Genomic DNA, 21,732 nt, shown 5'->3' with positions numbered 1-21,732 from the left:
ACAACACCAATTGTGGTCTCATAAGCAATATATATCCAGAAAGGAACACCTTTAATGCCAATTGTTCACATGATATAAAATTCATAAAAAGTAGGTCTTGTAGTATTTTTCCTAGATCACAACTTTAAATACATGGTCATTCAAAAGCCTCCCAAGTAGCCTCTTCAACCTGTTGGTTTCCCCACAAGATTTTCACGGAGGCAATTTCTTTATTTCTCAATTTTCGGACTTGCCAATCAATAATAGAAACCGGAATCTCTTCGTAAGTCAATTTCTCATTTACCTCAATGGTCTCCACCGGAACAATGAGTGTCGGATCTCCAACTACTTTCTTCCACATAGACACATGAAACACCGGGTGTACTAATGACATCTCAGGTGGTAGCTCAGGGGAAACTTTCAAGAATACCCAATCATCTTCTTTGAACTCCAAATCCCTACGACGAACATCCGAATAGGATTTCTGACGACTCTGAGTAGTCTTCAACCGCTCCTTAATGATTCTAACTTTTTCCATGGCCTGATGCACGAGGTCTGGCCCTATCAACTCTGCTTCCCCAATTTCGAACCACCCAATGAGAGATCTACATGTCCTACCATATAAAGCCTCGAACGGTGCCATCTGAATGCTAGCATGATAGCTATTATTGTATGCAAATTCTATAAGTGGTAAATAATCATCCCAACTACCTTTGAAGTCTAGCACACAAGCACTCAACATATCCTCAAGCGTTTGAATAGTCCGCTCATCATGCCTGTTAGTCTGCGGGTGAAAGGCTGTACTAAGATTCACCTGAGTACCCAAACCTTGCTGAAATTTCTTCCAAATATTAGTAGTGAATTGTGCTCCTCGATCAGAAATGATGGAAATTGGGGGGCCATGCAACCTGACTATTTCTTTGATATACAGGTGAGCATACTACTCCGCTGTGTCGGTAGACTTAACCGGAAAAAAGTGTGATGACTTCGTGAGTCGATCCACAATCACCCAAATTGAGTCAAACTTGCGCGGAGTGCGCGGTAATCCTACCACAAAGTCCATATTAATCATTTCCCACTTCCACATTGGAATTTCTATGTTTTGTGCCAATCCACCGGGCTTTTGGTGTTCGGCCTTCACTTGCTGACAATTCGAACATCTTGCCACAAAATCTACCACATTCCTCTTCATATCATTCCACCAATAGACTTCCTTAAGATCATGATACATTTTTATAGAACCTGGATGCACGGAATACCTAGAAGTGTGAGCTTCAGTCATAATTCTTTCCCGGAGACCATCCACATTTGGAACACAGAGTCGCCCTTGGTACCTTGGTGTACCATCATTCATGCTAAGAGAAAAGGCCATGGTCTTATGTTTATGAATCCCCTCTTTCAACTGCACCAACAATAGATCGTTGTATTGCTTCTCTTTGACTTCCACAACAAGCGATGATTCTGCCATATTTTGCACAATTACCCCTTCTTCACTAGAGTCCGTAAGACGAACTCCCAAACTAGCCAATCGGTGAACTTCTTTGGCCAATGGCCTTTGATATGCCTCCAAGTGTGCTAAGCTACCCATAGATTTTCGGCTAAGAGCATCCTCCACAACATTAGCCTTCACCGGATGGTACAAAATATCAATGTCATAATCCTTGAGTAATTCAAGCCATCTTCTCTGCCTCAGATTTAATTCCTTCTATTTGAAAATATATTGAAGGCTCTTATGGTCCGTGAATATATCAACATGGACCCCATATAAATAATGACGCCAAATTTTCAATGCAAATACCACTGCTGCAAGTTCTAAATCATGTGTTGGATAGTTCTTTTCATGATTCTTGAGTTGCCTAGAAGCATAAGCTATCACCTTCCCATGTTGCATTAATACACACCCAAGCCTGATTCTTGAAGCATCACAATATACCACAAATCCATCTATACCCTCTGGTAGAGTCAACACCGGTGCCATAGTCAATCTTGCTTTCAATTCCTGGAAACTCTTTTTACAAGCATTTGACCATTGGAACTTAATTGCCTTCTGCGTCAATTTAGTCAATGGAGAGGAAAGAGTAGAAAACCCCTCCATAAACTTTCTGTAATATCCAGCCAAGCCTAACAAACTGCGAATTTCTGTTGGAGTTATAGGCCTCGGCCAATTCTTCACAGCTGAAATTTTCTGAAGATCAACCTTAATTCTTTCACTAGAAACTACATGACCCAAGAATACGACCGATTCAAGCTAAAATTCACACTTTGAAAAATTTGTATATAACTGGTGCTGATGCAGGGTTTGCAGAACTACCTTGAGATGATCGGCATGGTCTTCTCGACTTCGTGAATATACAAGAATATCGTCAATAAACACTATCACAAAAGAGTCAAGAAATGGTTTAAAAACTCGATTCATAAGATCCATGAAGGCTGCTGGGGCGTTTGTTAACCCAAAAGACATTACTAGAAACTCAAAATGCCCATACCGGGTTCTAAAAGCTGTTTTCGAAATATCTCGCTCCCTGATCTTCAATTGGTGATACCCGGATCGTAAATCAATTTTGTAGAAGTACCTGGCACCTTGCAATTGATCAAACAAGTCATCTATCCTTGGCAGTGGGTACTTATTTTTGATTGTTACCTTATTAAGCTGCCGATAGTCAATACACATTCTCAGTGACCCATCTTTCTTTCTTACAAAAAGGACCGGTGCACCCCAAGGAGACACACTTGGTCAGATAAAACCCTTTTCTAACAAATTTCTCAATTGTTCCTTTAGCTCCTTAAGTTCTTCAAAATTTTCTGGGGAGTTACAATTATCATGTACAAATGCATGATACTAAACCAGCTGAGAACTAAAAGGTCCAAATTAAGCTAAGTATGCATCCTAGTATCATAAGATAGACATATTAACTCTCATTAGGAAACAAGACTGCATTGAGACATGATAGGGAGCACACATTATGACAAAACCACATGTGGGAAGGGTCAGGGGAGAAACAAGTTTGCAGTCACAGATGCACAATACAAACAAGTTAAAACCTAAGAGATTATGCTAAACATACATCCTAGTGTCATGCTAATCAGTATTTAGACATGATGGGGGATGCTCATTGTGACAAGCCAAATAATCACTGAAAGAACAGGATATCAGATGAACCATAGACATGCTGGGGAACATATTAGCACAGAAGCAAGATCATAGAGAATGGTCTTAATACAAATTGAAACACATTGTACATGTAAGACAAACATTGCAGAGATTCAGAGCAGTGTGAGATAGCAAGTTCATACCAAATAGTACATGTAGGGATTCCGGGATTGACACAATAGACTAATTAACTAAAGAAGATCTAAGTTATGCCATAAAACAAAATGGTTCAAACAAGGGAGGGAAAACAAGTTGAGGTAATTGTTAAGATTTCAGTTAATCACTAATGGGGTATGGGGATCATGCTGAGTGACACAATAGCAGGGGAACATGTCATAATTAACACAGGAAGTTCTAGCACAAGTGTGAAACATTCATTATAGAGATTAAGGACAATGCAAATAAGCATGTTTTAGGGAACATTCAGGCACCAATACACTGGCTAAACAAACTTAAGAGGGGTCAGATAATCCAAGTTAGACTTAGGCAATCTCAGAACTACCAGCATTAGAAGGAAGTTAAATGCTAAAGAGACTTAGAATAAAGTAGAATTAGCAGAACCTGCACAAAAGTAATCCAGAAAACATATTAAGCCATAGATTTCAGAGGTGAGAACACATGTAAAACAAAGACACATAGGGATGAAATTGCAAAAGTCAAGTGGCTTACCAGTTAAACGGACAACAATAAAGAACAAAAGATCCACAAGAACCCAGAAACCTCAATGCATCAAAGTTCCCAAGAGCTTCGAAAGAACCCCGGACAATGCTCTCACCAAGAGAAAGTTCGAAGAGTAGACTCTCAGTGGCCTTGGCTTTCAGCAAGCCAACACAAAATACAGAACAAGATAATGAAGGAATTAACAGAGCAAAGCTTCAAATTTTAGTGAGATTATATCGATTCGGTTTGCCCTAAAAGGGGAATAGGAAGGGGTTTTTATAGTAAAAATTGAATGAACAAATAAGGAAACAAAATACGTCAAACATAGAATAAGGAAAGAAGGCATGCAAAAATCAGATCAAAAAATCAATTTAGGAGAGAAATCCGGTAAACCCTAGTTTTTTCGGGAAAGTGTAAATCATAAAAATTCAAACAAAAGCGGACCCACATAATACAATGTTGAATGTATGTAGACAAAATAGTGATCAAAATCAAAGATTCGAACCCCTTTTCGTTCGACTTCGAAGATTATTGCTTGCCATGTTTAGGCAAGCACTTAGGTAACACCATAAACGGACGACCAGTAGTGAGAGGAGACCAATAAGGTAATTGAATCAGTGATTGATTCCATTTTATAGCCGGATTTGGAGAGGTTGAGTGATACAGTGGCTAGGGTTTCTTAGAGAAGAAGAGAGAGTAGAGAGGATTTAAGGGCGGCGGGTTAAGAGAAAAATGATAGGGTTTGGGCGGGATTGGTTAATTAAAGAAGGAGAGTGAACGAAGGCCGTTGATCTTGAGAGATCAACGACTAGGATTCAAAAACGAACGGGGCGGGTCATAAAAATGGGTACCGATCGGGTATTATACAAGGGTCGCCTAGTTTGGGTTTGGGGTCTATTGGGCTAAGGATGTTGGGCCAATTTGGTTCAAAAATTAGCTTAAAGCTAGGCTATTATTTAAATACACAAAAATAATTTATAAAAATGCTTGACAAATAAGTAAAAATATTATTTATAAACTGAAATGCTTAAAAATAATAACTTTGTATTGTAAAAATATAAAATGCTATTTTGACACAAATAATATAAATAAAGAGCATTTATGTACATATATAGGCTATTACTGCAAAATTACGCAAATAACTTAAAAATATTAATGTAATTACATAAAATGAAGTAAAATATTTAAAACATGTATAATAGGTGCAAAAATAATAACTTAAAGTAGTTAAGTCATCATAAAATAATTTGAAGGAGTAATTAAATAAATATTCAAGCAATTTAAATACAGAAAAAATCAATTTTAAAGACCTAAAAATTATATGAAATTATAGAAAAATAATTGTATAGATTTGTAAACTAAATAATGATGTAAAAATTATGTTTTGAAAGTATATATATTTTTGAAAAAATATGAGGGAAAAATTGGGTATCAACAGCGTACCGATATCTATCATCTCTGTCCGGGGTACGCAGTTTACATCACGGTTCTGGAGGGCCGTACAACATGAGTTGGGTACTCGGATGGTGTTGAGCACAACATTTCATCCTCAGACGGACGGACAGTCCGAGCGCACTATTCAGATATTAGAGGGTATGCTTCGTGCGTGTGTGATGGAGTTTGGGGGTTTGTGGGATCAGATCTTGCCTCTAGCGGAGTTTGCTTACAACAATAGTTATCAGTCGAGCATCCAGATGGCTCCGCATGAGGCTCTGTATGGTAGGTGGTGTAGGTCTCCAGTGGGTTGGTTCGAGCCGGGCGAGGCTAGATTATTGGGTACAGATATGGTTTTGGACGCTCTGGAGAAAGTTAAGGTCATTCAGGATAGACTACGCACATCCCAGTTCAGACAGAAGAGTTATGCGGTTCGGAAGGTTTGCGATGTTGCATTCATGGTTGGAGAGCGGGACTTGCTCCGGGTTTCGCCTACGCAGGGCGTTATGAGATTAGGAAAGAAGGGCAAGCTGAGTCCAAGGTTCATTTGTCCCTTTGAGGTGTTGCGGCGAGTTGGGAATGTTGCTTATGAGCTTGATTTACCTCCCAGTCTAGCTGGTGTTTACCCAGTATTCCATGTATATATGCTCCGGAAGTATCACGGCAATCCGTCTCACGTGTTGGATTTCAGCTCAGTCTAGTTGGACAAGGATCTATCTTATGTTGAGGAGCCACTGGCTATTTTGGACATGCAGGTTCGAAAGCTGAGATCAAAGAATATTGCTTCCGTGAAGGTTCGGTGGAGGGGTCAACCGGTGGAGGAGGATACTTGGGAGACTGAGCATGATATGCGCAGCCACTATCCTCATCTTTTCACCACTTTAGGTATATCTCTATGCTCGTTCGAGGACGAACGATTGCTTTAAGAGGGGGAAAATGTAATGACCCGGCCAGTCGTTTTGAGTGTATTAAACCCGATCCCCTATTTACTGCTTCCCCCATATCTTTTTCTACTAATGAGACTTGCCGGGAGGTTTTGTTGTGGTTTTGGAGTGATTTGGGACACTTAGTCCCTAAAATGGAAGCTTAAGTCTTAGGATTTTAACCACGGTCAGAACTCTGTGAAGACGACTCCAGAATGGAGTTCCGTTGGTTCCGTTAGCTCCGTTGGGTGATTTTGGACTTAGTAGCGCATCCAGAATATGATTTGGAGGTCCGTAGGAGAATTGATCTTGAAATGGCGAAAGTCAATTTTTTTGTGATTTTGACCAGGTGTGGACTTTTTGATATCGGGGTCAGATTACGATTCTGGAAGTTGGAGTATGTTTGTAATGTTGAATATGACTTGTTGCAAAATTTGAGGTCAATCGGACGTGGTTTGATAGGTTTCGGCATCGGTTGTAAATATTTGAAGTTTCAAGTTTATTAAGTTTGGATTAGAGGATGATTCGTGTTTTTGTTGTTGTTTCATGTGATTTGAGGGCTCGACTAAGTTCGTATTGTGTTTTAGGACTGGTTGGTATGTTTGGTTGAGGTCCCGAGGGCCTCAGGTGAGTTTTGGATGCTTAACGGATCATTTTGGACTTGTGAAAGATACCAGATTTTTTGGTTTTCCCAGTTGCTGGTTTCCTTCTTCGCGTTCGCGAGGGGTGTTCCACATTCGCGAAGAGGAATTGGAGGCAGGAGGAAAGGTTGTTCTTCACATTCGCGAAGTGGGTGTCGCATCACGTAGAGGAAGTTGAGCAACTGGGACCCCAGGCCTTTTTGCCTACGCGTTCGCGATGTTGGTCTCGTGTTCGCGTAGGGTTGAGCTGAGTGGTCTTCACGTTCGCGACAAGGGTATTGTGTTCATGAAGAAGGATATTCAAAAATGAGGGTTTGGCCATTTTTGTCAAAACTTGAGTTTGAGAGCTCGGATTTGGGCGAGATTTTGAGGGACTTTCAGAGACATCAATTGGGTAACGATTCTTCACTTGATTTTGGTTATATCCCACTAATCTATCACGAATTTCACCTTTTAATTTCGCATTTTGGTGAAAAATTTGGGAAAAATGGGAAGAAGTTCTTAATATAAGATTTTGGGTTTCGGTTGAAATTTTTATATCGGATTTGGATAACTTTGGTACGAGTGAACTCGTGAGTGAATGGGCTTTCGGGTTTTATGACTTTCGTCGGATTTCAAGATGTGGGCCTGCGGAGGGGTGAGCCTATTTCGGATTTTGGCTTATAATTTCGTATTTTTCTTGTGGAATTGATTCCTTTAGCCTATATTAATTATATCGTACTGCTTGTGGCTAGATTCGGGGAATTTGGAGACTGATTCGTGGGAAAAAGGCATTTCGGAGTAGGAATTTGCGCGGTTTGAGGTAAGTAACAGTCTCTAATCTGGTCCTGAGGGTATGAAACCCCAGAATTTTAGTATGATGTGATTATTTTGGAGGTGAAGCACATGCTAGGTGACGAGCGTGTGGGCGTGCACCGTGGGAGATTGTAACTTGGTCTGTCCCGTGAGACTGTAAAGTCGAATACCTTTTTGTTAATTACATGTTCTCTCTGTCTTCTCAAAATTTGACTGCCATTCATGTTTGATACCATGCTTAGGCCATATGATATTACTGTTGGGACCCGTAGCGGTCGGGTACTCGTTGAATTAGCTGCTATTTGTTGTCTTGTACTCAGTCACAGTTTTACTTGCGTGTCATATCTCCGTTTTCTCTTGTTTTCTTGTTGATACTTGTTATCATCTCTTTTGGTCTGATTTGTATGATTTCTGAGAGCCTGAGAGGCTGGAGAGGTTAGTGACTGAGATAGGGCCTGAGTGCCGAGCTGTGAGTTATGTGAGTGTATATGGATCGGGTTGCACGCCGCAACGGCCCTGAGGGTTGAATGTATATGGATCAGGTTGCACACCGCAACGAGCCTTATGGTTATTAATGGATTGTGGATCGGGTTGCACACCGCAACGAGTCTTATGGCTACTTATATGATTGGATCGGGCTGCACGCCGCAGCGATTTAGCACTTGGGCTGAAGGAGCCCCTCCGGAGTTTGTACACTCCTAGTGAGTGCAGGTACCTATTGAATGTGATTGAGGGCTGAAAGCTGAGTGTTTGAGCTATTGAGAGCTTGAGTGATTGTTATCCTGAGAGGTTGCATTTGTTTCCTTTGTTGCTGCACTTAGCTGAAATATGTCATTGTTCTGAACTTCTGGAAATTATTGTATCCGGTTTATCTGAACGTAGTAAATGTACAACTGACTTAACTTATATTGCCAGAATTGAATCATGTTTACTCTCATTGCTGAAATTAGTGAAGCGAACGGTAATTGTATAGCTCGGCACTACTTCTCAGTTCCTTATTTATTTTTGTTACTTACTGAGTTGGTTGTACTCACGCTACACCCTGCACTTCATGTGCAGATCCAGGTGTATCCAGTCACGGAGGATGTTGATCTCATGCATGGTTGAGTATCAGAGATTCACAAGGTAGCTGTCGGTGTTCGCAGTCCTTGCCTCTCCTTTCTTGTTATCATTCTTTTCTGTACTGGCATTTAGACACAGGGTCTTGTAGACACTATTTCTTAGACTGGTTATTTAGATGCTCATGACTTGGTGACACCCTGATGTTTGGGGCTATTTTTCCGCGTTGTATTTTGAGTTTAACTCATGTCTTTATGAAAACACTGTCATATCAAGCTTTTGGTTTATTTTGTGAAATATTTGAAGTATTTTGAAAAATCAGCTTGCCTAGTACCATCGATAGGCGTCATCACGACAGGTTAGAGTTTTGGCTTGTGACAGCCGATCGGGCCATGATCGGACTCCATGCTAAATTCACGGTGGTACATCGGTACTAAATATCTCCCAACCAAAAATAATATTATCTTCATGTTTTGATTATCATCTTCACTATATTATCTTCGTATTTTGAAAATTGTTATATTTTAACTTGGCATTTAGATATCATTGATCGTTGCTTGCTGTTTCCATGGTTTTCCCATTCTTATATTGGCATTTTTTTTCGAAAGATGATATTTAGCTTTACATACTAGTACTGTTTCATATGTACTAACGTTCCTTTTGCTAAGGCACTGCATCTTCAATGGATGCAGGTGGTTCATCAGCGGGTAGCTTTGGTCCTCGTTAGCAGTTACTCCGTATTCAGCAGTTTTTGGTGAGCCCTATTCTATCCTGGGCCTGATGTCACTTGATGTCATACTTTGTGTTTTGAGGTATAGTTGGGGCATTGCCGCCAGCACTCTCATACTACCCTTATGTTGTACTTAGAGGCTCCGTAGACATGTTGTGGGTTGTGTATTGGTGTTGGGAAAGTCAAAACAAGAAATGTTGTATTTCTACCACATGTTCCACTTCAAACTATGAATGGGTAATATATTTTGGGAATTATAAATGAAGATACTAATGGTAATGGAATTGATGTTGATTATGAAATCATCGTAATGTTTAAACAATGGAATACATCTCCACTCTATTCATAGACAAGGTCGGGTAGAAAGTGTCTAGCAGTCTTGCTTGATCGGGTTATCGCGGTTGAGCGCTGATCGTGCCCCCCGAGTTCGGGGTGTGACAACTGGCCCCACTCACGAATATATGTATGAGTTATAAAGAAAACTTTCGGGTGAATATGCACAACGCAGAAGAAATCCGAAAAGGGAAGTACAATTTCGATAGCTAATCAAGTAGCTCGCCAAATATCTTAAATTGCAAGTCCGATAAAATACACAAGTCTAATCTCTGGCAAAAATGTAAATAAGAGATTTTAAACATGCAAGAATGAATCAAATAATTCAATTAAAGCATGGAGTGAGTCTAAGTCTACCCAGACCTCATCATGAATTCTAGCGTACACCCGAACACTCGTTACCTAATATGTGCATATCTCCCACAACTAGCACATAGCAAATATAACACCTACGGGCTAAATCCCCCCCACAAGGTTAGACAAGAGACGTACCTCGTTCCGAATTTTGATAGACGGGTCCAACGCCTCTCTAACTCCTCAAATCAATTTCAAACTATATGAAACTAGCAAAAAATGTGCAAACCAATCAAAGTATACTCAAAGACTCGTAATTTAACAATTCATAACAATTCCCAACTCCACTCGAAAAGTCAACAAAATCACCCCCAAGCCCAAACACCCAGATTCCAAAACTTTTTGAAGATAAATATTACCCACAGCACCATAAACTCAAATATACAATCTATTCCCAATTCCATCTCCAATTTCGTAGTAAAAATCCAAACATTCCAATCCCACAGAAGCACCACGATTATCAGAATACAACTTTAGCATCGACGCATCAGGTATTGTGTCAGCCATTGGGAGAATCAAAGATACTAGATGGCCCAGACCCCTACAAACCGATCTATCCCAACGGAACCCCAATCAAATATTCAAATACCATGGTACACATGGTCGTAAAACCGAAGACTGCAGACAACTAAGGGAGGAGGTGGCCCGTCTATTCAACGAGGGTCACCTTTGAGAATTCTTGAGCGATCTAGCTAAAAACCATTTCAGAAATAGGGATGCAAACACGATAAACGCTCAGAAAGAAACACAACACGTGATTCACATGATCGTTGGTGGGGTCAATATTCCACAAAGGTCCGTGCTCAAACAAACTAAAGTATCAATCACCAGGGAAAAACAAACTCGAAATTATATGCCAGAAGGCACTTTATCATTGAATGACGAGGAAGCAGAAGGGATCTCACAACCCCATAATGATGCTTTGGTAATCTCTATCCTTATAAATAAAATTCAGGTTAAACGTGTTTTAATTGATCCAGAAAGCTCGGCCAATATTATTCGATCGAGGTTCGTGAAGCAGCTCGGCCTACAAGATCAGATTGTACCAGCAGCTCAGATTCTCAATGGCTTCAACATGGCGAGTGAAACAACTAAAGGTGAAATTGTCCTACCAATAAATGTAGCCGAAACTATTCAAAAAACAAAGTTCCATGTGATCGAAGGCAATATGAGATACAACGCACTGCTCGGAAGACCCTGGATTCATAACATGAGGGCAGTCCCCGCAACCCTTCACCAAATGCTGAAGTTCCCAACACCGGATGGAGTAAAAATGGTGTATGAGGAACAACACGCTGCCAAAGAGATGTTCGTGGTCGACGAAGTGATACCGGTATCGGCACTTTAGTCAATAAAGGGATCGGAGACCAAAGGTAAACATGAAGCTAAATAGCAACCACAGCTACCAGTTTCGACTCAATCGGGGAAGCAGGGAACGAACGAGGATGATGACTACTGGATCCCTTGATCCTTCATAATCCCCGAGGATTCCGACGCAACCAAATAGACAGTCGAGGAGTTGGAGCAAGTCATTCTGATCGAACATCTACCCGATCGAAAGGTATACCTGGGTACGGGGTTAACCCCCGAGCTCAGGGAAAAACTCATTAAATTTCTTATCAATAATATGGATTGTTTTTCTTGGTCCCACCAAGATATGACAGGGATCCCTTCAAGAAATTACTACACATCGACTAAGCTTGGACCCGAAGTTTCGCCCGGTAAAACAAAAGTGAAGACCCAGTCCGAGGTAAATTATGTATTCATCAAGGACGAAGTAACCAAACTTCTCAAAATAGGATCTATTTAGGAGGTAAAATATCTCGAATGGTTAGCAAACGTAGTCGTAGTCCCTAAAAAGGGAAATAAACTTAGAATGTGCGTAAACTATAAATATTTAAACAAGGTTTGTCCCAAAGATGCTTTTCCTCTGCCGAATATCGATCGCATGATCGATGCCACGGCCGGCTACGAGATCCATAGTTTTCTCGATGCCTACTCCCGGTACAATCAAATAACAATGAACCCGGAGGATCAGGAAAAGACTTCATTCATCACTAAGTACGACACCTATTGTTATAATGTAATGCCGTTTGGACTAAAAAATGCCGGTGCCACTTATAAATGCTTAGTAAATCGAATGTTCGAAGAACAAATAGGTAAGTCAATGAAGGTTTATATGGACGATATGCTAGTTAAGTCCCCACGAGCAGAGGACCATTTAACACATTTGCAGGAGACCTTCGATATACTAAGGAAATACAACATGAAACTCAACCTGGAGAAATGTGCATTCGGGGTTGGCTCGGGCAACGTTTCTCGGCTTTATGGTATCAAATCGGGGTATCGAAATCAACCCCGATAATATCAAGGCAATCGAAGACATTACAGTCGTGGACAATGTTAAGGTCGTACAAATATTAACAGAGCGCATAGCCACCCTAGGCTGATTCATCTCGAGGTCTTTTGATAGAAGTCACAGGTTCTTCTCACTGCTCAAAAAGAAGAACAATTTTGCATGGACCCCGGAATGTCAACAAGCATTGGAAGAATTAAAGCGGTACCTCTCGAGCCCGCCATTTTTTCATACTCCGAAAGCGTACGAGCAACTCTACTTGTACTTAGCATTCTCGGAAATTGCAATAAGTGGGGTCCTAGCTCGAGAAGAACAAGGTACGCAATATCCTATTTACTATGTTAGTCGAACTTTAGGTGAGGTCGAAACCCGGTACACACACTTAGAAAAATTAACGCTTTCCCTAATAAGTGCCTCTAGGAAATTAAAACCATATTTTTAGTGCCACCCGATCAGTGTGGTGACTACTTATCCCCTTCGCAATATTTTGCATAAGCCCGAACTTTTGGGCCGATTGGCCAAATTGGCCGTCGAGATCAGTGGGTACGATATCGAGTACCAACCCCAAATGACCATCAAATCTCAAATCATAGCGGACTTCGTGGCCGACTTTACGCCAGCCCTCGTACCCGAGGTCGAAAAGGAACTATTATTAAAGTCGGGTACATCATCGGGGGTGTTGACCCTCTTCACAAACGGTGCTTCAAACATGAAGGGGTCTGGATTAGGCATCGTTTTGAAGCCACTCACGGGTAATACAATTAGACAAGCTATCAAAACTTCCAAGTTAACTAACAATGAGGCCGAGTATGAGGCCATGATTACAGGTCTCAAGCTAGCTAAAGGTTTGGGAGCATAAGTCATCGAGGCCAAATGCGACTCCCTGCTTGTGTTAAACCAAGTCAATAGAAATTTTGAGGTTTGAAAAGATCGAATGCAAAGGTACTTGGACAAATTACAGGTGACTCTACATCGGCTTAAATAATGAACCTTACTACATGTGCCTCGATAACAAAACAGCGAGGCCGATGCCCTTGCAAATTTGGGGTCATCAGTCGAAGAAAACGAGATTAGCTCGGGGACCGGCGTACAACTTTCAAGGTCAGTAATCGAAGAAGGCCACGCCGAAACCAACTCCTCAAGTCTGACCTAGGATTGGAGGAATAGATATATCGAGTACCTAAAGAATGGGAAACTTTCATCGGATCCTAAAGAATCGAGGACTCTACATATGAAGGCCGCACGATTCACATTGGCCGAAGATGGAACACTATATAGAAGGATGTTTGATGGACCATTGGTAATATGTTTGGGACCACGATATACCGACTACGTCCTACGAGAAATCCACAAGGGCACCTGTGGAAATCATTCTGGTGCCGGATCATTGGTTCACAAAGTCATCAGAGCAGGATATTATTGGACCGATATGGAAAAAGATACAAAAGCGTTTGTTCGAAAGTGCGAAAATTGTCAAAGTTATGCGCCGATGATTCACCAACCCGGAGAGCAACTCCACACAGTCTTGTCCCCATGGCCATTCATGAAATGGGGAATGGATATTGTCGGCCCTCTTCCATCGGCCCTAGGTAAAGCTAAAGTTATTTTATTTATGACTGACTATTTCTCTAAGTGGGTTGAAGCACAAGCTTTCGAGAAAAGTAGAGAGAAAGAAGTCATAGACTTTATCTGGGACTACATTATATGCCGATTTGGGATGCCTGCCGAGATCGAATGCGACAATAGAAAGCAATTCGTCGGTGGCAAAGTGACAAAATTTCTCGAAGAACACAAAATAAAGAGGATCCTGTCGACGCCATATCATCCTAGTGGGAACGGACATGCCGAATCGACAAACAAAACCATCATTCAAAATTTAAAGAAAAGATTGAACGACGCTAAGGGAAAATGGAGAGAAATATTTCCCGAAGTCTTTTGGGCGTATCGAACAATGTCAAAATCTAATACGGGGGAAACACTGGTCTCTTTAGTATATGGCGCCGAAGCACTGATCCCGATTGAAGTCGGGGAACCTAGCGTCAGGTTTTGATATGCAACGAAAGAATCAAATCATGAGGCTATGAATACAAGCCTCGAATTGCGAGATGAAAAACGGGAAGCTGCCCTCGTTCGAATGGCCGCACATAAACAGCGAATCAAAAGGTACTATAATCGAATAGCCAATCTGCGACACTTTAAAATCAGGGACTTGGTCCTGAGGAAGGTTACCTTCAATACTTGAGACCCAAACGAAGGAAAACTTGGCCCGAACTGGGAGGGACCATATCAGGTCCTCGATATCATCTGAAAGGGATCCTACAAACTTGGCACGATGAACGGCGAATAATTACCAAACAATTGGAATATATCACTCCTCAAACGATATTACTGCTAAGGTACGACCTTCTCCATTTTTGTTTATATTATATACTAACCATTTGCAAGTGTTTAATCGAAGACACCAAAGTATTATTCAAACACAAAGTCCTTATGTCTGAAAGAACGCATTGCACTCTTTTTCCCTTAGACCGGTTTTTGTCCCAAATGAGTTTTTTCGGTGAGGTTTTTAACGAGGAAACCATTGTTCGTGCTATTTTAGAGCAATTCAACAGTATCCGAAGCTCCTTTACAAACAACCTCGAATACTGAGGGGCATCACCCTCGGATAGTTACAAGAAAAATACTTCGTGTTGACAGGGTCTCGATAGGTAAATTTTGTGAAGGACCAAACAGTCAAATGAACCGTGTCCATGTACATTACTCAAGACCTAATGGCAAAACATGTACGCATGTATATTCTATTTAAAGAAGTATGTTTCCTTACCATATGTTCCATGCCTTAGATAAATTTATACTTTACAATTTCATACTTATGATCTATTGTGGAAACTGGCTTAAGGGCCGATCACAACTGAAGTTCAAACAATTCACCCCACTCGGGGACTGACACTTCGAATGAGTTCGAAGTATAGCAGGGAAACGATCCTAAGAGGCAAATCCCAAACTAAAGGCTACGGTCAAATTAACACGGTTCGGAGAAGTCCGAATTCTGTTATAAAACAAGCCTTCAAATATTTTCATAAACTGGTTAAAAAGGCTACCCTCGGCTGAATTACTAAGGGTCCCAATAATATCGACCCTCAAAAATCCTAATGGGTACAAAGTTGTTCGAACTCTCGAACAAATTCTTTATTTTATGCTAAGGCATTACGAAACAAAGTGTCTCGATAATATCGACCCTTAAAAACCCTAATGGGTATGAAACTATTCGAACTCTCGAGCAAAATCCCTTATTTCATTCTAAGGCACAACAAATTTTATATGATTAAACAATAAAAGCCAAAAAGTGGGAGAAAGCCATTCTTTTTACTATGGCCGTATCGGCCTAATTCATGAGCCTAAAGGGACATTTTATTTTTGAGTTCGAGAAATCATCCTCACCCAACTAAAACCTAAGGGTCACCCTACTCTGAGTTTGAGCAAGTATTCACTCAATTACAAAAACTACACTAGTCCGGCTTCGATCGAATTTATGAACAAAATTTTCATAAGGCATATATGAAACAAAATTTTCACAAGGCAGAAAATGAAATAAAGACAAGTCAGAAGGGAAAAAATATCTTTATATATATGAGAATATTTACAAGGTCCGATCAGGATCCTACACAAAAGACCAAAAGTGAAAAATCCTAAGGTTCCTAATCTTTTTTGGGGGCAGCTTCTTTTCCGTTGAGGTCCTCCCCATTCTCGGACCCGCTCTTGCTTCCATCATCATCATCATCATCGGAAGAAGCCATCATTCCAGCTTTAGCTTCATGCTCACTAGCTTTTATTATCTTGCCGGTAAGATCAAAACCTCGAGCGTGGATCGCCTCGAGGGTTTCCCTCCGAGATTGGCATTTGGTGAGTTCAGCAATCCAATAGGCTCGAGTTTTAGCGGTCTCGGCTACCTCTCTCGCTTGGACTTGAGCGGCTTCAGCATCAGCCCGGTAGACTATCACAATCCCATATGCCTCGGCCGTTGCCTCTTCGGCATCAGATGTGGCCTTTGCAAGTTCGGAAGCCAATCGAGCCTCGAGCTCCTCTATTTTCTTTACCTGAGCCGAGCTTTTCTCCTTCATACCTTGAAGCTAACTTTCAACCAATGACAATTGGGCTCGAGCATTCTCTTTTTCTGCAGCAAAGCGGTCCATACCTTCTTTCCACCCCAAGGACTCCGCCTTTATCATGTTGACCTCCTCGCAAAACTGCTCGATCTTCTCGACCTTTTGCTACATCTGTGAGATTGAAATGTTAGCCACCGTTCCCGAATCGAGTCCATGAGTTTTTAAGATTTTCATTACCTACTCGATCAAGTTGGTTTGATCTTGGTGAGCCTTGGCCAACTCGGCTCGGAGGTCCTTGATCTCCTCTTCTTTTTGCCCTTTGAGAAGTTTAAGGGCATTTCTCTCCTCCGTGAGCCCTCGGAGGTCGGCCTCACATTAGCCCAGCTCCGCTCGAGACCGAGAAAGTTCTTCCTGATGCAGCACTGAGGCCTACGCAGAAAGAAGTTAGACAGGAAGAGAAAAATGAACACAAGGGTAATACCAACCTGGGGATTTAAGGCTTACCCGATTTACATCCTGTTGCGCTTCGTTCAAAAGGCTCGGTGCCTCATCCGAGTCCTTACTCGAGACCTCTAAGTCGCTCAGGTCGGTAGCATCTTCGACCCAAGTAAAGTAATCACGGAAGGGGTCCTCCCTTCCGTGGGCTCCTTCGATGGAGAGGGTCTTCAAGGCCCGAGCTTCTTGAATCATCTCCTCAGAAAACGAGGGGAGCAACAGGGAGCCTCCAATTTCTATTGCCTCAAGTGGATCACTTGGGGAGTTCTCTCCATCTTGAGGGGCCTCGACAACCGTACCCACCGTTGGCCCAGTATGGTCGGAGGCATCTTCGATCCTCGATGACTCGTGGACTTCGCCCAATTTTCTCACCGAGACCCCCTCATCTCGAGATGGACTTTGAGGCCTCAGTGTTCATTCCCACTAGGGCCACTAGCCCAAAGTCGCCTTCTTCCTCTTCTTCGTCTTCCTCCCTTAGATGCCGAACGATGTCTTTGGTCAGAAGGATGATGTTCTTCTTCGGCTTACGAGCCTTCTTCTTCTTAGGTTCTGGATCATCGGAGGGTGAGGTCTTTTTCCTCATTTTGTCCTTGGCCGGGTTCGATGCCGGGATCGAAGTCTCCTCCTCACCAGATAGGGGCCTCATAACAACATCTTTGCCAAGGCCTGTATGAAAGGAAATTAAGTGAGAAACGCTTAAACAAAATCATCAAAGACGTGGAAAAAGGGCTTACCATGAGTTTTGACCTCCCATCGGCCCTTTGATAAATCGCGCTATGAGCGCTCAGCATACGTAGAGGTAGAGGCCAGGCCCCGAACCCAACTCTTGAGGTTAGGAATTGCACCGAGCATCCAAGCAACCGCTACATCATGGAAAAAGGATATCGATGAGAACAGGCAAAGGAGAGAAAAAATAAATAAGAGCTAATAGTCGGATTGTACTTACGCTTCATATTCCATTTCTCAGGAAATGACATCTTCTCGGCCGGGATTAGGTCAGAAGTTCTCACTCGAACGAACTGGCCCATCCAGGCTCGGTCCTTGTCCTCGTCTATGCTCGAGAACAAAATATCAACCGTGCTCACTGGGGGGTGTGTAAATCCACTCAACCTAGTACCGAGTAGGGCAAATGCAGCCCGTGGAGAAGATCCATCTCCAGGTATAAAATGCTTCGGACAAGATCCATGCCCAGTGAAGATCCATCCCTTAATAATATCAACCGCGCTCACTGGGGATGTGTGCAGACTCCGGAGGGGCTCCTTCAGCCCAAGCGCTTTCATAAATCAGTATAACCACTGCGGCGTGCAGCCCGATACCATAAATGTCACTCATAATCAGGCACTCGGCCTCACTCAGTCATCAATCTCTCTAGTCTCTCTCTCACAGTCTCACAATGTCATGATACTAGCCGGAAAATAATGATATGATGTATCAATAAATAACAACAGAAACTAAGATGAGATATCAAATGAATGAATATGACTAATTACGAAATATTAATGAAATCAGTAAGACAGTAGCAAGAAAATACCACTATGGGTCCCAACAGTACCGACATAAAGCCTAAACATGATATCTAGCATGTATGACAGTTCAATTACTTTATCACATGATGAAAACATGGATATCAACAAGATAAAACCACTATACAGTGCCATGGAGTCAACCAAGTCATAATTCTCACGGTGCACGCCCGCCCGCCAGTCACTTGGCATGTGCATCACCTGAATACCAATCACATAACACATAATTCGGGGTTCGAACCCTCAGAACCAAGTTTGAAAGTGTTACTTACCTCGATCCGGGCTAAACTCTACTCCAAAATTCCCTTGCCCCTCAAATCGGTCAAAAAACATCCTGAATCTAGCCATAAGCAGTACAATACAATCAATATAGCCACATCTTGGCCCATAAGCAGAAAAGTACGAAATTATAGCCAAAATTCTGAAATCGGCCCAAACCCGGCCCCCGGGCCCACGTATCGAAATCTGACAAAAGTCACAAAATCCGAAATCCCATTCACTCACGAGTCTAACCATACCAAATTCATCAAAATCTGACACCAATTGGTCATTCAAATCCTCAAAACCAACTCTCCAAATCCCTAGCCTCAAACCACAAATTTACACCTCAAAAACAAACCATCTAGGTGGAAAATCAGTGGGGAAACATAATTATTGAAGCAAAACGAACACAAGGAACTTACCTCAAGAATCCCCTTGAAAAAGCCTCTCAAAATCTCCAAAATCCTAGCTCAAAAATGTTGAAATGAGTAAAAATCGCGAAATCTCGCATTTAAGGACTCTGCCCAGACCTTCTGCACCTGCGGCAACTTGACCGCTTCTGTGGTCTCGTAGGTTTGCCCCATGCCCACTTCTGCGCCAACCGTATGTGCGAAAAAACCCACGCATCTGCGCCTTTGCCCACATCTACGCGCATGTGTGCTCTTCTGCGCAAGTCGCTTCTACGCGCGAATGGCCGCATCTGCGGACTCTAACCAAAGCTTCCCTGGCCACTTCTGCGGTCCCATTTCTCGCATCTGTGGTCCCCAATCCTCATATGCAATTATACCAGCAGTTGCAAACCTTCAACAATTCTTCAACTTCAAACCTTGGTCCGTTAACCACTCGAAATCAACTCGAGGCCTCCAGGACCTCAACCAAACATACCAACAAGTCTTATAACATCATACAGACTTAATCGAATCTTCAAATCACCTCCAAAACATCGTAAACCCGAATTGCACACGGATTCAAGCCTAATGAACTTTGAAATTTCCAAATTCTACAAACGACGCCGAAACCTACCAAATCACATCCGATTGACCTCAAATTTTGCACAAAAGTCATAAATGACCCCACAAACATATTGTAACTTCCAGAATCGGAATACAACCCTGATATCAAAAATTCACCCCCTCGGTTAAACTTCCCAAAAATCCGACTTCCACCATTTCAAGCCTAATTCCGCTATGGACCTCCAAATGATTTTTCGGACATGGTCCTAAGTCAAATATCACCATACGGAACTACTGGAATCATCATAATTCAAATTCGAGGTCATTTACACATAGATCAACACCCGGTCGACTTTTCCAACTTAAGCTTTTCATTTAAGAGACTAAGTGTCTCATTTCACTCTGAATTCTATCCGGACCCGAACTAACTAACCCAATAAGTCATATAACATCTATAAAGCATAAATGGAGTAGTGAATAGGGGAACAGGGCTAGAACTCTCAAAACGTTCGGCTGGGTCGTTACATCCTCCCCCTCTTAAACAAACGTTCGTCCTCGAATGGGTCTATAAACATACCTGGAGTCTCAAATAGGTGTGAATATCTACTCCGCATCTCCTGCTCGGTCTCCCAAGTATCCTTCTCCACGGGCTGACCTATCCACTGCACCTTTACTGAAGCTATATCCTTTGACCTCAACTTCCGAACCTGCCGATCCAAAATGGCCACCGGCTCCACATCATAAGCCAAATCACCATCCAACTGAACCGTACTAAAATCCAAAATATGAGAGGAACCGCCGTTATACTTCCGAAGCATAGAAACATGAAATACTGGATGCACACTCGACAAGCTAGGTGGCACGACAAGCTTGTAAGACACCTCCCCAATCCTCTGAAGTACCTCAAAATGCCCAATGAATCGAGGGCTCAACTTTCCCTTCTTCCCAAACCTGATAACAACCTTCATGGGTGAAATCTTCAGCAGAACCTTCTCCCCAACCATGTAAGACTCATCACGGATATTCCTGTCATTATAACTCTTCTGTCTGGACTGCGCCATGCGAAACCGCTCCTGAATCAATTTAACCTTGTCCAAGGCATCCTAAACTAAGTCAGTACCCAGTAATCTAGCCTCCCCTGACTCAAACCAATCCATGGAAGATCTACATCGTTTCCCATACAAAGCCTCAAACGGAGCCATCTGAAAGCTCGACTGGTAGTTATTGTTGTAGGGAAACTCTACGAGTGGCAGAAACTGATCCCAAGAACCCCCAAAATCAATGACACAAGCTCGTAGCATGTCCTCCAATATCTGATTTGTGAGCTCGAACTGTCCATCCGTATGAGGGTGAAAGGCTGTGCTCAACTCAACCTGAGTGCCCAACTCTCGCAATACGGCTCTCCAAAACTGCGATGTAAACTGTGTGCCTCTATCTGAAATGATGGAAACTAGTACACCGTGAAGGCAAACAATCTCTCGGATGTAAATCTCAGCCAACTGCTCTGAAGAATAGGTAGTACCAACTAGAATGAAGTGCGCTAACTTGGTCAGTCGATCTACAATCACCCAAATAGCATCGAACTTCCTAAAAGTCTGTGGGTGTCCAACTACAAAATCCATGGTGATGTGCTCCCACTTCTACTCTGGAATCTCTAACCTCTGAAGCAATCCATCCGGTCTTTGATGCTCATACTTCACCTGCTGATAGTTAAGGCACTAAGCTACAAACTGTACATCCTTCTTCATTCTCCTCCACCAATAGTGCTGCCTCAAGTCCTAATACATCTTTACGACAACCGGATGAATGGAATATCGCAAACTGTGGGCCTCCTCAAGAATTAGCTCAGGTAACCCATCCACACTAGGCACACAAATCTAACCTTGCATTCTCAATACCCCATCATCCCCAATAGTCACATCTCTGGCATCACCGTGCTGAACCGTATCCTGAAGGATAAGTAAATGGGGATCATCATA

Source organism: Nicotiana tabacum, chromosome 17 (assembly GCF_000715075.1).
Source record: "Nicotiana tabacum cultivar K326 chromosome 17, ASM71507v2, whole genome shotgun sequence".
NCBI classification, from domain to species: Eukaryota; Viridiplantae; Streptophyta; class Magnoliopsida; order Solanales; family Solanaceae; genus Nicotiana; species Nicotiana tabacum.
Note: the sequence above shows the minus strand (reverse complement) of the source record.